The 17,256-nt window shown below is 33.9% G+C and overlaps 1 protein-coding gene across 1 annotated transcript in view; it reads left to right on the forward strand.

The window, feature by feature from the left end:
- Window positions 1-17,256, forward strand: part of MBNL3 (muscleblind like splicing regulator 3) — a 93,922-nt gene that overhangs the window by 28,819 nt on the left and 47,847 nt on the right. The gene's annotated exons all lie outside the window — the stretch shown is intronic.

The following is a 17,256-nucleotide window of genomic DNA, read 5'->3' on the forward strand; positions in this document are numbered from 1 at the left end:
AAAAAAAGGAGAGAGGGACAGACAGGGATTGATAAGCAGAAAGGAGAGAGAAGAGAAGCATCAATTCTTCATTGCACCACCTTAGTTTTTCATTGATTGCTTTCTCATATGTGCCTTGACCAGGGGTCTCCAGCAGAGCAAGTGACCCTTTTTGCTCAAGCCAGTGACCTTCCTTGGACTCTAGCCAGCAACCTTGGGTTTCAAGCTGCGACCTACAGGCTCAAGCTAGAAAACATGAGGTCATGTCCATGATCCCACACTCAAGCCAGCAACCTTCTACGTTCAAGCTGGGTGAGCTTGTGATTAAGCTGGATAAGCCCGTGCTCAAGCCAGTAACCTCCGGGTTTTAAACCTGGTCCCTTAACATCCCAAGCCAACATTTTATCCACTGTGCTACTGCCTGGTGAGGCTTTCCTGTGTTTCTTAATATTATTTTCTTAAAAGTCAGTGAATGATTCCATTTTTTTTTAACTAAATGATCTCCACTATTTGAATTTAACCATGTTGTCTCTAGAGTTAAAATAAATTATTTTTCATAGCTTGTTTATGATGAATCTGAATAATATTGCTGAATGTCATATCTTATCTGTTATTTAGTGTAATAGATATATCTATAGCACCCATCAGTTTTGGTCATGGACATTTAAATATATGCTTTCAGTTGGATATTTTTTTTTCTTTCCAACTGGATATATGTTTTTCTATCGAAACTCAAATTTTTATCTACTGAAAATTTGTAGAAAATAAATTAACATTTTTTTCTATCCATGTTCTTATGATTAGACATTGGATAACAAAGACAGTTTCAACATTCTAAAAACCATCTGTTACTTTGAAAATATAGAGTTCACAGTGATGTAACTATTAAATATGTGCCAAATATGATAAATCTCTTTCTTTTTAAATAATTTTATTTTTTTAATGGGGCAACATTAATAAATCAGGATACATATATTCAAAGATAACATGTCCAGGTTATCTTGTCGTTCAATTATGTTGCATACCCATCACCCAAAGTCAGATTGTCCTCTGTCACCTTCTATCTAGTTTTCTTTGTGCCACTCCCCCTCCCCCTTTCCCTCTCCCTTTCCCCCCTCCCCCCGTAACCACCACACTCTTATCAATGTCACTTAGTTTCACTTTTATGTCCCACCTACGTATGGAATAATGCAGTTCCTGTTTTTTTCTGATTTACTTATTTCACTTCGTATAATGTTATCAAGTTTCCACCCTTTTGCTGTTAATGACCAGATGTCATCATTTCTTATGGCTGAGTAGTATTCCATAGTGTATATGTGCCACATCTTCTTTATCCAGTCATCTAGTGATGGGCTTTTTGGTTGTTTCCATGTCCTGGCCACTGTGAACAATGCTGCAATGAACATGGGGCTGCATGTGTCTTTAAGTATCAATGTTTCTGAGTTTTGGGGGTATATACCCAGTAAAGGGATTGCTGGGTCATAAGGTAGTTCTATTTTCAGTTTTTTGAGGAACCACCATACTTTCCTCCATATTGCTTGTACTACTTTACATTTCCACCAACAGTGTATGAGGGTTCCTTTTTCTCCACAGCCTCTCCAACATTTGCTATTACCTGTCTTGTTAATAATAGCTAATCTAACAGGTGTGAGGTGGTATCTCATTGCAGTTTTGATTTGCATTTCTCTAATAACTAAAGAAGATGAGCATCTTTTCATATATATGATAAATCTCTTAAATTAAGATATAACTTATGTGTCCCCCATGATTTTCTGGCTAACTATATAGAAGTAAGTTTTAAATTCTGTCTTTAGCATGCAGAAATGTAAACAAAAACTTTTTTTATATCACTTTAAACACTTCACCATATTTTATAAATGTTAAGGTACATTGAGTAAACCTCTTTGTAGTATCAATCATTTCTTACTCCCAAATACCTTTTGGAGACTACATTTTAAAAAATAAAAGAGCCTGACCAGACGATGGTGCAGTGGATGGAGTGTTGACCTGGGACATAGAGGACCCAGGTTCAAAACCTCAAGGTCACTGGCTTGAGTATAGGCTCACTTACTTGAGCATGGGATCTCTGGCTTAGCGTGGGATTATAGACATGACTCCATGGTCTCTGGGTTGAGGCAAAAGGTTGCTGACTTGAGCAATGGGTCACTGGCTAAGCTGTAGACCCCCGGTCCATGCACATATGAGAAAGCAATCAAGGAGCAACTAAGATGTCACAACTATGAGTTGATGTTTCTCAGCTTCTTTCCTCTCTGTCCCTCTCTCTGTCTGTGTCTCTCTACATAAAAAAGAATGAGATTACACTTTTTAAAGTGAATTTTTTTTACAACCACATTGAAGCATTGTTTTAAAATTTTTGTTCATCTTATTTTTGAAAGAGAGTAACACTGAAATAAAAATTTGAGGCTGATTACTTCTTCAAGAGCTCTGTTTTCTTGTGTTAAACATTTGATGAATATCTATTTCAGAAGTTTTTTTGTTATTAGTATTTATGCTTAATACATCATTAAATAAACTTATTTTTTTCAGCTTTTGTAAAAACATAATCTCTAGAGTATTTGTAATTTCCTGCTTATTTCAATTTCTATTATCCAGGAAAGCATTTTATATATTTGTAGAATGAAATCTGTTCTTAATTTTAAAATAACTGAAAATATTAAAAATCTTGTCTGTCCATTTTTATTTTATTAGTACCTCACTGAAGGAAATATTTATTTTTTCCTACTTTATCGAGATATAATTTACATTGTACATTTTTAAGGTATACAAGATGATAATTTTGTACAAGTATTTATTGTGAAATGATTAGGTTAGTTAACACTTCTACCACCTCACATAATTACCTTTTCTATTTTTTATGTGATGAGAACATTTACGGTGTACTATTTTAGCAAATTTCAGGTATATAATAAAGTATTGTTCACTATAGTCTCCCTGCTGTACATTAGACCTCCAGAACTTTTTTTAACTGGAAATTTGTACCCTATATTATCTCTCCATTTCCCCTAATTTACAACCCCTGATAAAATCTATTTTACCCTCTTTCTCAGTTCAGTTTTTTTAGATTTCTCATGTAAGTGAAATCATACAGTATTTGTCTTTCTGTGCCTGGCTTATTTCATTTAGCATAATGCCCTCAAAATTCATCCATGTTATTGTTAAGGACAGGATTTCATTTTTCCTTCTTGTGGCTAAATAATATTCCACAGTATATATTTGGCTATTGTATTATTTTTCCAAGAAGCCTTAAAAGTAGTCTTGATAAATGCCTCTTTCTTAGGTGAACTATAGAAGTAACCATGGAAATACATGAAAAGAAACATGGTATCAACAAGTGAGGTAAGCATAGAAAATGCTGCCTTATAATACCAACTGTAACAAAGGCCCTTTGTGTGGCCTTGAGCGAGTCATGGGAATCCTACTACCTGTGTTTCTCTTCATGCAAGGCAAGCAGCAGTGTTCAGTTTGTAGGACTGTTGGTTGTGGTTTAGTAAAAGGACTTTATAAATGTCAAGGGTCATTTAATGCTGAAAGTCCTGTTAAATTTCTTCAGAGTTTTGTATACATTCAATTTTCCAAAGAAATGATTCATTCAACAAACATTTATTGAAATCAATTACATGTTAGGCATATGGCTCAGTACTGTGCAGAATACAATGTTACAAAGATGTGGTCCCTGCCTAACTTCTTAGTATGAAGTCGTTTGTGTTATTTGCTTTAATCAGCTACAAACTAACCTCTAAAAGCATCCAAGCAGAGAGGCTGGGGCTGTGATTACAGCCGGCTGTTGTGGTTAAAGATGCAGTCATATTAGAGGTGCTGTTTGAGGTATTCTTTGAAAGTGGCATGGGAAGATATTCAGGGCGGATGGGATACCCTGAAGGAAGATAGAGGGGGGAAAACCGTGATGTGTATTTGGGTAGTTGAGTGTTATGTCAGCTTGGTTGAAGAATAGAGCTTGTGTTGGCAAAGAAGTAGCTTAACAGTCAGTGAGATACTTTATGTGTATTACTGTGGAATCTGACATCAGCCTATGAAAGATGAATGGGTAAAGCAAAAGAGACTGGCAAGAGGAGACCTCTGAGAAAGCTGTTTAAGTATTGAAGGTACAAAATTGTAAGAATTTAAATTAGGTGGTGGCAGTAGAAAGGGAAAGCCAGTGATGGTGTTGAAATACTACTGAAGTCAATATATTTAACTAAGTGGAGGTTTTTGCTCTATTCCAGTCTACTGTGATTGTATTCAGCTTACTATCTGATCTGCCATACTTGTTTTAGTTTCATGTTAGATGCTGTCTTGTTTATCACTGAATTTTTTGTGCCTAGCACATATAGCACATAGTAAAAGTTTAAAAGTTCTTTGTTGAATGAAATGTGACCTTACAGAATCATTTTGAGAGATTTACAATAAATATGGGCTCCCCTCCATGATGCCCAGTCATCTCGCTATCTGCATTTGTACTTTACTCCCAGTACAATTTTCACTTAAATATGAATGAAAACTCTATACACTGTTTTGTTGGCTTTTCTCATTCAACCACATTTTAATCTTAATTTAGCGGTCTACAGGTTTCTGATTTTTGTAAATTTACTTTTGTTCCTTACCATTATAGAAATGTTCTTTGGACAGATGCCATTGTATATACTCTCCAAAAGTTGCCTTTTGAGTGTTTTTATCCTACCTATGAATTGTAAAAACTTTGCAGAGTGGCCACTGTGATAAGTTAGTCAAATTCAAGCATTATTTTTGCCTTAAATGTTTGAAATAGAATTTTACAACAGATGGCTAATTTGCAAATTAAGATATTCTTGAAAACATGATTTGTTTTAATAAGGTTATTCTGAATTAACCATAAAGTCATAATTTGAAAAAAAAAGGGTTTTGTGCAATAATGATTGTCTAACATAATAAAATACATTTAAAATTTAATAAGTAGCTTTTGCTTTGAATATACAGTGATATTTTTAAAGTTCAATAAGTTTAATCATAAAATGGTAAAGAGAAATTCTCATAGAGAAATCTAATGCATTGACATTTTAAAATACACTTAATAATAGTCCTCAATAACTAGAAATTAATCCAAACAATCTGCTTTTTAAAAAATAAGAAATAAACAAAGGGAAACTAATTTTAAGATGTTACTTTCTAAAGATCTCTAAATGTATTAGCTATATCTTGGAGTTTATGCAATCAGCTCAATTTCTTATAACTGTTTCATATTTATCTCCATTTCTGTCTAGTGATTTCTGCTTTTCAAAATAGATGAATCTGAGGCCTTAGAAGCAATCTTCTGTAACCAAGATATGATTCAGGTTCGGGCAACTGAGTCTACTTTCAGAAACTGGAAATTTCCTGGAACATTTTAGAAAACTGTTTCAATAATGCTGCAATGAACATAGACTTTCATATATTCTTTTGCATTAGTGTTTCTGCTCCTTCAGATATAACCCCATCAGTAGATAAATGGATAAAAAAGCCATGGTACATTTACCCAATGGAATATTACTTGACTGTTAAAAAGAAGGTATTCTTACATTTTGCTACAATGTGAATAGACCTGGAGAGCATTATGCTAAGTGCAATAGGCCAGTCACAGAAAGATAAATATTATATGATTTTACTCATATGTGAAATCCAATGAACAAATAAACTAACAAGCAAAATAGAGATAGACTCATAGATACAAAGAACAGATTGACAGCTGCCAGAGAGAAGGGATGTTGGTGAGCTGAGTGATAAAAGTGAAAGAATTAAGCAAAAAACAAAAATAAATGAACAACAAAAGCAAAAATTAAAAAAAACACATCATAGACACAGACTATGGTTATTACCAGAGGGAAAAGGGGATGAAAGGAGGTAGAAGAGGATAAAGGGGAGATAAATGGAAATGAAAGGGAACGACTTTAGATGGTGAATGCACAATAAATACAATATACAAATGATGAATTATAGAACTGTGCACTGGAAACTTAGATATACTGATCACAAAAATTAGAGGATATTTCAAAGTGAATGGGAAGCAATAAAAGAAACATTTGATTTCTTTATTAAACAAGAATCTCTGAAAAGCAAACAAGTCAAAGTAAGTTGTTTGATTATGCAAATGAGATATAAAACCAACTTTTATTTCACTGGTGAAAATACCTATACAAAAGGCTAAAAGTGCTAAAGTATCTGTATATTCCCTGATCCTTAAATTTTTTGAGCAATATGGGTAATTTTATTAACCCATATTATGCTAATGGATTTAATAAAATTTAAAAAGGAAATAAAATAATTTCAACTATTAGCAGCATTAAGCTGATATCATTAATATTTTAATGACATAAATAATTGTTACTTGCACATGTTAATGAACCACTGACAACTAAAACTAAATCAAGGTTCTCACATTTCCCAAATTCTAAAGTTCTCACTCAGATGGCACACGACATTTACTCCATCTTTGAAGTATTAGTGATAGAACATTTAAATGTATTTCACTTGTTTTTCCCCCAATTTTTCTATTTTCCTACTAAAGAAACTTTAAAAAAAATGACATTATTTCGAAGCTAGAGATTATGAAAAAAAGGGAAGGAAGGAGGGAATAAAAGAAAGAATATAGAAAAAAGAAAGAGAGAGACAAAGAGAGAGACAAAGAAAAAGAAAGAAGAGAGAGAGACAGAAAGAAAGAGACAGAAAGAAAGAAAGAAAGAAAGAAAGAAAGAAAGAAAGAAAGAAAGAAAGAAAGAAAGAGATAGGAAGAGAGAGATAGAGGGAAAAGAAAGAAAGAAAGAAAGGTAGGAAGAGAGAGAGTGAAAAGAAAGAAAGAAAGAAAGAAAGAAAGAAAGAAAGAAAGAAAGAAAGAAAGAAAGAAAAGAAAGAAGGAAAATTTGGAGACAACTATTGCGAAAAGTTTTTAATTTTGAAATACTTCATCTCCAATAATAATGTATTTGAAACAAAACCAGAATGAAAATGTAATGAATAAATAACATATTAATGAAAAGGAAGTGATAGAGAAAGGAAGACTCCCTAGAGAGATAATTATTTATGCCATTTTTATCTCACATTTTCCACTATAAACTCCTCATACTTATCTGAAGCAGAAGTGAAGAGCTGTTATTAATTATAGCTCAGAGAAGTCTCATTTTTTCTATCAGGCTTGCTCTTCTTTCTTCTCAACAGCACCACTGAAAGCAACCCCAGTCATCTTTGATTTCTGTCCCAGTAGGCCAAGTGCTAGGGCCCCTTCCAGCAAAATTCTTCATGCCTCTGCAGTTGCAGGAGAGATAAGATATCTAAACTCTTTCTGGGCAGATTCCATGTCCTGTTTTTCTTTATGTCTTCCACAGTATCAGCAGTCTTTTAACAGAGAGGTCCTTATTAACCAGGTTTTTTTTCACACAATAAGAACAATGTAATTCACTATAAGTCCTATTTACTATGGTTGCCAGAGAGCTCAGAGCTAAATTTACTGCCCAGCTGAAGCAATTCATCTTAGTCTATATTTTTATGTTTTTGATATATTTGTTGCTGTTATTTCACCTTCACTCTTTTACTATTTACAGTTATGATATTGATTTTATTGGAAATGTACATTTCTTTCTATCTATAAGCTATTTTCAAATGTTTGCAGAAGAACATATTTCCATATCTAGTGAGAGAGCAAAGGAAAGAGATAATTCTATTTCTGAATTTCTTATTTGCAACTTAAGCTACCTATTTGTTTTCCCCCTTTTTGATATGTTAATGTATTGTAGGCCTTCCAGTAATGCAAGCAGAGGGTTTCAGTTTTAATAGGCCTCCAGTTAGAAGTAAACTAAGTGTTGTTGAGATAAATACGTGTAGCTCTGTAGATGTCTTTTTTTTAACAATTAAAAGGTCATAGTGTTGTATGAGCTGTACTGTTTTATTACTGCATCCTTGCTGCAGCGTACAACAGATGAACTTTAGTTTCAGTGCTTGTTTTGAGGTCTGAGAATCTATTGATACATCAACTTCTGTTTGTCCATGCTGAGATGCCTTGATCTTCACTAGGTTGTTTGCTTCATTGATATGAAAAGTATTTTCCTCTTAGCTTGTCTTTTTCCAGATATTTAGGGGGGGGGAGTGAGGAAAAAGGGCAATGCTTACAATTGAGTCAGTATGGTTTCTGCTGTGAGTAAAAGTATTAATTTATTGGAAAGCTGAGGAAATTTTACCACAAATATCCTTTATCTGCTTAAATTTGGGCACATAGCAAAAATTAAGAAAAACACTGGGGAGGTTTGTAGAGCAAATGTAAGCAACATGTCTTACAGAGCTCTTAACTTTATAATTAATACCACTCACTATTTTGTAAACAGAAAATTATTGTTTCTGAAAAGTAGTAGAGAGGAATTTGGGAAGTTGTCTTATTTTTTTTTTTGGCATAACTTGAACTGGCCTTTTATAAGATTGCTAACATTATTACTGAGGTTAGAAATTTGGAATGAAGATACCAACATAACTGAATCTTTTAGAAACTGAATTGTCAGTAATGTAAGAAAGTGCTTAATAAACAGCTAAATCCATTGTTGGTTAGGACAGTATTCCTACAGAGCAGAGATCCTCAGTAGTTGTGGGCAGACTAGCAGCACCAGCTCTAACTGGGAACTAGTTGGAGATGTAAATTCTTAGGTCCCACCCCAGAACTGCTGAATCAGAAACACTGGGGGTGGGTCTGAGAGTCTGTGTTTTAAGAAAACTACTTGTTGATTTTGATGAACACTAAAGTTTGAAAATCACTGTTTTAGAGGAAACAATGCCGGTCCAGAAGAGTATCAACTAAGGATGATTTATCTCAATTTCAGAATTGTTAACACTCTGTCCCTCAATGTTTCTTCTTTCATTTTTTCCCACTTTTTTTTTTTCAAATAGCTTAATTCTTGGGTTATTTGCATTCAGATCTGGAAGAAAAAGAAAATGGTGTCTGTACTGGAAGACATAAGCTTGCTATGTTTCTCCTCCCAAGGAGTAGCACAATGTTTATTAGCTAATAAGGTTTATTAGAGATAAGGCTTTGAAACATACTGCACAAAAGACAGCAGTTTAACTCTTTAACCCAATATTTCTAAAAAGTCTTTGACTACAGAACCTTATTTTTGTGGAGCATATCAGAAACTTCTCATAGAACATCACAGGTAGTTGGGCAAAAATAACATTAGTATTTAAATGTATGAAACCAAAAAGAAAATATAGTTTTCCACTATAACCCTTTGGAAATATTAATAACATTTTAATATCCCAACAAGTCTATTATAGGTATGACTAGCAAGTGGACTTTTAAAACTTTGTATGCAAGAAGTGTGGGGATGAAAAAGGGCATACATGTAATATATAATATGTATGTATATATTTATTAGTTCTAATATGCATCATATGTTTATAATATGTTTTATATATTTATTTTTAATAATAAAAATATGTATGAATGTATATATATCACATATACAAACATGTTTCACATTTGTATGAGTGAATCTTGGCTTCTAAAAGGTTAACATATTGAGATAAATATTTTTTAAAATGAGAAATTAGTTCAAAATCTTATAAACAGATTTATACTAAGATTCAATTATAATATTTTGCCAATTTAAATAATATTCAAAATTCATTTGCTACAATTAATTACTTGCTGGCATTTTCTTTCTTTTTTTTTTTTTTCTTTCATTTTTCTGAAGCTGGAAACAGGGAGACAGTCAGACAGACTCCCGCATGCGCCAGATTGGGATCCACCCGGCACGCCCACCAGGGGCGATGCTCTGCCCACCAGGGGGCGATGCTCTGCCCATCCTGGGCGTCACCATGTTGCAACCAGAGCCACTCTAGCGCCTGAGGCAGAGGCCACAGAGCCATCCCCAGTGCCCGGGCCATCTTTGCTCCAATGGAGCCTTGGCTGTGGGAGGGGAAGAGAGAGACAGAGAGGAAAGCGTGGCGGAGGGGTGGAGAAGCAAATGGGCGCTTCTCCTGTGTGCCCTGGCCGGGAATCGAACCCGGGTCCTCCGCACGCTAGGCCGACGCTCTACTGCTGAGCCAACCGGCCAGGGCACTTGCTGGCATTTTAAACATCATTGGCATCTTCTCTTATCATCTGTTATTTGTTTTTCTTTATCCTTCTAACTTACCAGAAAAAATGATTTGCCTGATTTCTTTTTATAATTTTAATGTTATGAATAAAATATAACAGCAGTTTCAGTTTAACAAATAAAAAATATTAAAATGTACCAACCAACCAAAGAGTGTGATGTTCCAAATCTTTCCATAATATAAAAAATACTTTAAATGTTTATTCATTATGATTATAAAGTGAATTTTCATTATGAGAGACTTTAAAGTAAGAAGCTTGTTATGGTAAAAATGTGTCTCTTGATTAGATAATAGGTCTCCCTAATTAAGCACTGGCTTATTGCCAGTCGAAAGAGAGCAATAATTCTCCTATCTTTTCAGTTATTTGCTAGGTAAGATTAAAGCCTGAATCAGCTTCTTTATACTCTGCTCTTTCACTTATCATACCACTGAGCTGTGGGAGCAGCAACTGTTTAACAATATCCAGTTCTAAGAAGAGAAGTGTCCTTGGCTCTTTAACATTGAACATAAATTCCCTTTCTAGGCATATAATAATTCATACTACTCACAATATCAAGAATTACTCATATAGTAATACATTACTTTTGTGGTGAGGAAAAGTGATAAAACACTGTAATCTGTCATACTTTTAACACTTAATTTACAGTAACAATTTTAGTTCTATTTTAAAGAACTAATAAAGAGAAGTAAATATCTATTCTTTTCAAAACATACTAAATTTTACTTTTTATTTGTTCAAACTAACTCTGAAGTATATAAGGGCAGAAATTATTCCTTGAAAAACTGATTAATAGAATTGGAAAATGATCTAGCCATGATCTTAAGGTAATCAGAATCAATAGCACTTAAATCCCAATCTAGCAGTCTTTCTAGTAAAATACTGAATTCATATTCAAATTCAAGCTTATGCTTGTTTTTTCTAGGAACAAATGCATAAGAAGTCAAAGTATGAATAGCCTGTGACCTGATTCCAAACAGTTGATTTATTTCAACTTTGGATTTGTTATTATTGTTATTTTTCTTATCATATTGCCTTTAAAAGTATAAGTATACTTTTTGGTTCTGTATGTTCAATTGTTCAGTTACTTATTATAAAATCCAGGTTTATTACTATCAGCAGCAAGTATCTATTATACTTGGCTTTTAAAAAATTGTGGAAAAACCTAACTGATAGTAATATTGAAAATGTGTTTATATTATTGAAATATTTATCCGATGTATCCATATATTGATTTGTATTTGAATTCTTTAATATTATTCACTTACTCATAACTAAATTGACACTATCAGAAAGAAAATAAACATAACATTTGCTCATAGGCTACATCGGAAGCACTGAAAAAGTCAAACCCTAGTTCTCGGGCCCACAAATCATCATACTTTGCACCATTTCAAAGTATATATATATATATATATATATATATATATATATATATATATATATATATATATATATATATATATGTTTTCTGGTCATTTGAATCAAATCCCTACTACTACTAACATTTTGGTTATGTAGCTTTTTTTGAGGTGGTGTACCTAAATTCTCATTTGCCAGTACTCTTAGCTGATTGAAATGCTTCAGAAGTATATTTCATACCACTTTTTTTTTTTTTTTTTTTTTTTGCATTTTCTGAAGCTGGAAACAGGGAGAGATAGACAGACTCCCGCATGCGCCCGACCGGGATCCACCCAGCACGCCCACCAGGGGCGATGCTCTGCCCACCAGGGGGCGATGCTCTGCCCATCCTGGGCGTCACCATGCTGCGACCAGAGCCACTCTAGCGCCTGAGGCAGAGGCCACAGAGCCATCCCCAGCGCCCGGGCCATCTTTGCTCCAATGGAGCCTTGGCTGCGGGAGGGGAAGAGAGAGACAGAGAGGAAAGCGCGGTGGAGGGGTGGAGAAACAAATAGGTGCTTCTCCTGTGTGCCCTGGCCGGGAATCGAACCCGGGTCCTCCGCACGCTAGGCCGACGCTCTACCGCTGAGCCAACCGGCCAGGGCCTCGTACCACTTTTTGATACAGTTGATATTTTGTCATTGTTTGGGGATTTTCTCTGCTATGTGAAAGTGTTGAAGCTACAGCACTCAGATATTTGTAGTCTGAGTAAAACTGTTTTTAATTGGCACTACTGTGTTTTTAAAATATTCTTCTTATAGTGTGGTAATGACAGTCACAAAATGCACACAATCTACTCTTTGAGCCCCATTTCTATCTGTTCTTTGTGTCCATCGGATTTTGATCAACTGTTTTTTTGTCAGGTCATAGTTGTTTGTGTTTAAACTCTCATAATCCAACTCCTGATAATACAACATTGCTTCTCCCAAACTAACTGGCAAAATTCCAATGTGCAAACATTTAATAAAAAGCTGAGCTAAGAGAGGGCAGGTTAGTACTAATTGTTTTGCTTCGGGAACGATGAAAGTTTTGATGCATAGAGAACATTTCAAATAGTGCCTACAACATAGTAAATACACAATAAAGTGAGCTGTGATTATTTAGGTGTATATGGTATAAAAATAAACATTCAATTTCCTTGTTTTATTCATTTTCAAGTTGCCCAACATCCCTATATACTTAACAAAACATCTCATTCTCCATAAATTTATTTTAGTTTCTGGACCTACCTGACAGCCAGGTGATATGGAATATTTTTATAATCTTAGAGGGAAAATAGTGTCCCAGACAGTAAAAATATTTGAACTAGCTTGTTCCTCAGTGAAGTTCATGTCAAAGTATTGTGAGGTAATAGTGTACTGGTTAGGAATGTGAGTTCCAGGTCTGGAGCACCTCAGTTCCCATCCCAGCTCTGCTACATTAGATTTGTCACGTTGAGTTTGTTTCTTTAACTCTTTGTGCCTCAGTTCCAGTAAAACACTGACACCCTAGTGTTTGTTTATTGCAAATGTCTAGCACACGGTAAATACATAATAATATCAGTTGTTATTATTCAGTTTGATGTTGTGTGAAAAAAAATGCAAAGCAGATCACAGAGCTCTATAAATCCCTTAAAGGTTTTTTTTCATTATGACCACTTTCAAGATATTAATAGAAAATATGATTTAATGGAGGCTTCAACCTGGCCTCCAAATATGTGTCAGCAATTGTGACATGCCAAGTAACATGAGCTAAAATTGTACTTACAATTATTCTCCAGCACACTCATAAATCATCAGGTTAGTTCACTTCTAAAGGGTAATTTAACCTTATATACCAGAGTCTAGTATATGCCCTCAATGTAAAACAAGAAACAAAATGAAACCAATTAAATGCTTGTTATATTTAGTAGAACAATGGGTGAAATAAGTATCAAAGATTGTCACAATGAAGTTTTACACGGCTTAGTTTATTTCACTGTATCACTTTGTAAAATATTTTTGTAAAATTAAATTTTATCTGCCTTAATGAGATACAAATTGGACTCATTTTATTTTTCAAAGAGATATTTTTTTCTGAAGTTTTCTAATTTTATTCTAATTGTCACCAAAAGCGCAATGAAACTAGAGTAGATAGATATTTCTTGTTTTGTTTTTCCCTCACTAAAATAAGGAGTCTATTAATTAAATGGAGCCAATTAGACTATCACTATGACCCCTGAAACTTTTTTGTGGTTAATGGAGAAGGCATATTTTTTCAAAGAACACGATATTCTTGCAAGTGCAGTATTCTCCCAATAACTCTTGTTCCAGCTATTGAAACTGACTTGAGGAGTTCAATGAATAGATTTTAAAATTACTAATTAACTTTTTCTGTTCTTTGCTTTGCTTTATTTTTTTTGTTGTTTTAGATATGGAGATAGGCATTCTTTGGTAGAGGTCATATTTCAAATTCTTTTCTGTAAGGATATGAGACTTCATGATTGAGAGATTGATTTATTTAAAAATATAAAACCTCCACTTATCATGTTATCTTCTTTAAACTAATCCCATTTCTAGTCACATTGTTTGTGGATAGCCTTGCTTTGTTCTTTAAATACCAGGAACAGTTTCATCATCATCAAATATTAACCTCTTACTGAAAGCAAGTGAGCTTAACAAAGTTACCATATTTACTAAGTTAGACCAAGAGAGGATCATTATATATATATTAAACCAATCTCAACAGTTTTATCTAGAACTTTTAATATACTTGGTAGATATTCAGGCCAGGGAGTATAAATTTTTACTTTTAAAGTAAACAGAATTTGTATCAATAAATTGTATTTTTTATGTCTGTAGAACAAAACAAACAGTAAGTTTATTTAATTCTCAGATGCTTTTAAAAAAATCTTTTGGTCAAAAACACCAATTTATTTAAATACACAATGCTTTTGGAGTTTTTAGGATTTGTCCAATATTCTAAAACAACTACAGTTTTAATAAATTAACACAAAGGTTTCAATAAGACTTTTAGTGATAAAATTTATATTTTTACTAACAAAATGTAGATGTAATCTATGCCTCAAAATATTTTAATGGCAGTCCAGGTAACGAAGTAAAACTTTCTGCTTGGAAATTGCATATTTCGCTCTAGCTTGGTATTTGGGTAGGGATATGAGGAAAATGCTTATTTTAAAATGGATATATTTCACTCTGTTTAGGGTTTGAAACATGATTTCACACTTACGAATTTAGCTAGACCTTGTAAACAACCATTTTGATATCACTCACGCTTTTAACTTTCTTTACCTGAAAGAAGTTTTATGTTTAATAAAAGAAGGGCTGATTTTCATCTTTGTTCTTCTAATTTCAAAATTCAGAGGTAAATCAATAACTATATCTGCCCTTTATATAACCTCTTGGTGGAGGGGTACATGTCTGGCCATAGATTTGTAATTATTTTATTTGGTCTTAGCAGTGTACAGAGCCCTGCAAAGATAATTTTTTTTAATCTGAAAAATAATAAGTGCCTTTCTCACATTATACTCTCCTTATAAGTTTGCAAGATAGTTGCCTAAATTTAATTCTTCTTTGTAACTTTCTTTTTACTTACAGACAGGAAACTTAATTCTGCCAAGTAGAAACTTCAAAGTTTAAGTTGAATGTAAAGCTAAAAACCTTAGGAATTAAGGGGATTGAAAAAAATGTTCTTATTTCCCAAGATTTAGCCCAGTTAAAACTCACCTGATACCATTATGTCATGGAATACCTGAGGTAAATGCCAAGGGTTCAAGGGACAGAAGTCATAGTGTAGGAAATAGAGTTAGAGAAGACTCAAAGTGTTACTTCAAACGTTGCCTGACAAGCATACATATAAAGGAAGAAAGCCCCAACAGCTATTTGGAAATATCTGACAGAACCCACAGCCTTGGCAATGGGTACTGGGGAGATGGTTGTGGGATCTTTCTTTGTAGCAATCATAGGAAACAATCACTATCTTGTTAGCTTTGGGGAAATCAAGTGAATCTTTGAATAACTTTGTTTTGTTATAAACTTGATGAGGAGGGAAAATTGATTCCCAACCAGGGCCACTGTCTCCGTGGAGTTTGCATTTTCTTCCCGAGTCTGCGTGAGTTTTCTTTGTGTCCTTTGGTTTCTTTCACATCCTAAAGGTGTGCATGTGAACTGGGGGAGTTGGGGTATCTAAATTGTCCCAGTCTGAGTGAGTGTGGGAGTGTTAGTGTCCTTGTAATGGAAGGGCGTCCTGTCCAGGGTGAGTCCTGCTTTGTGCTTAGAGCTACCAAGAGAGGCTCTGGCCACTCACCACAATGAACTAAAATAAGTGGGCTGAAAAAGAAGTCTCTTACTTGTTTTGATTCATCTTTTCTCTCTCTCTCTCTCTCTCTCTCTCTCTCTCTGTGTGTGTGTGTGTATGTGTGTAAAGCTCCCATTTATTTTCATGTTTAATATTGGAATTGTTTGGGGGTATTTATTTAGAAGTTTGGTGATGTCTTTGTGACCAGAAATATGCAGTGGAAACTTAACTCTTGTTTCCAATTAGCTAATATCATTAGCTTCTGGTAAAATTGGTTTCCTTATATGTCATTTCATTTAAAGGCTCAGTTTCCAAGAACCTATTGAAAATATTGAGGTGAGACTTACTGTATAAGCAAAAATGTTAAATGTCATTTCAATGGAAGATCCAGTTACTTGGAGTTCACCGTATTTTCCTATTTAGGAAAGAAAAAGATGAAGTTATGGAGGAAAACTAACAACTTATAAAAGGCAACAGGGCTTGGTTTCAGCTTTAGTTAGAGGGAGATGAATTAGAACAGTACTTTCATTAGGATACTCTAATGAGATATGTTAAAAGGTGTATGATGAAAAAAGAGGGATGATTTTTGTGATTAATCAATGTTGGGAAATTCTGGTAAGCAGATTTCCTTACTGTAGGACTTAGACAATCTTTACTATTCTCTGATGTGTTGTCAGTCTCTAAGAGAGGAATATAGTTTGCCATTTTCAATAAGTATTTAACCAAGAAACTCAGTTTTTGAGGCTTCTTGGAAATAGTGGTCTATGGTTACATACACTAGCAAATGCTGGATTAAATGATCTCTAAGAGCCTTTCCAGCTTTACTATTTAATATTTCTATGACATGTTGCGTATTATATAAGCTTCCTCAGTAAAGTACAATTTTTATTCTTTCTGACTGTACTAATTCTGAATCTGTGATAATTATAAAGAAGGAGTCTGCATTCTTAATGAATAAAAAATAATTTCAGGATTGTGTCTAGAAACTGATTCCTAAGTGTTCAAAATTGCCACTTCTGTCATATACATATTCTGTTATGTGGAGCTATTATGGATTGCCATTTTTCTGAATATATTATTTTGTTTATGAGAATTAACCATACCTCTCTACTTCTTCCTGTCTTTTAATATGTATAATTAAGGGTTTATTGAAAAAGAAATATATGCAAATAATGGCTATTTAAGACATTTTTGCATGTTTTGAGTATGTATCTCCATAGATCTTACATGTGTGTATATAGAAACATCATGTTAAGCAATCATTTTCCTGGGCTTCTGTGGATGACTGATGCTTGAATTTGAATATTCCACAGACAGAGCTGAAGAGAAAAAAAGTTAGTTTGCCCTTCTCACCCCTCACACACATATAAAAACCTTGAAAATATAAAAGCCTTATCTTCCTGTAATAATTCATGTGTTAAAAATTTTGCACAAATTTATTAGAGTCAGTAATTAGGCATGGTGGTCACTCACCATGTCTGTCTTCACCCCAATCT

Source organism: Saccopteryx bilineata, chromosome X (genome assembly GCF_036850765.1).
Source record: "Saccopteryx bilineata isolate mSacBil1 chromosome X, mSacBil1_pri_phased_curated, whole genome shotgun sequence".
NCBI classification, from domain to species: Eukaryota; Metazoa; Chordata; class Mammalia; order Chiroptera; family Emballonuridae; genus Saccopteryx; species Saccopteryx bilineata.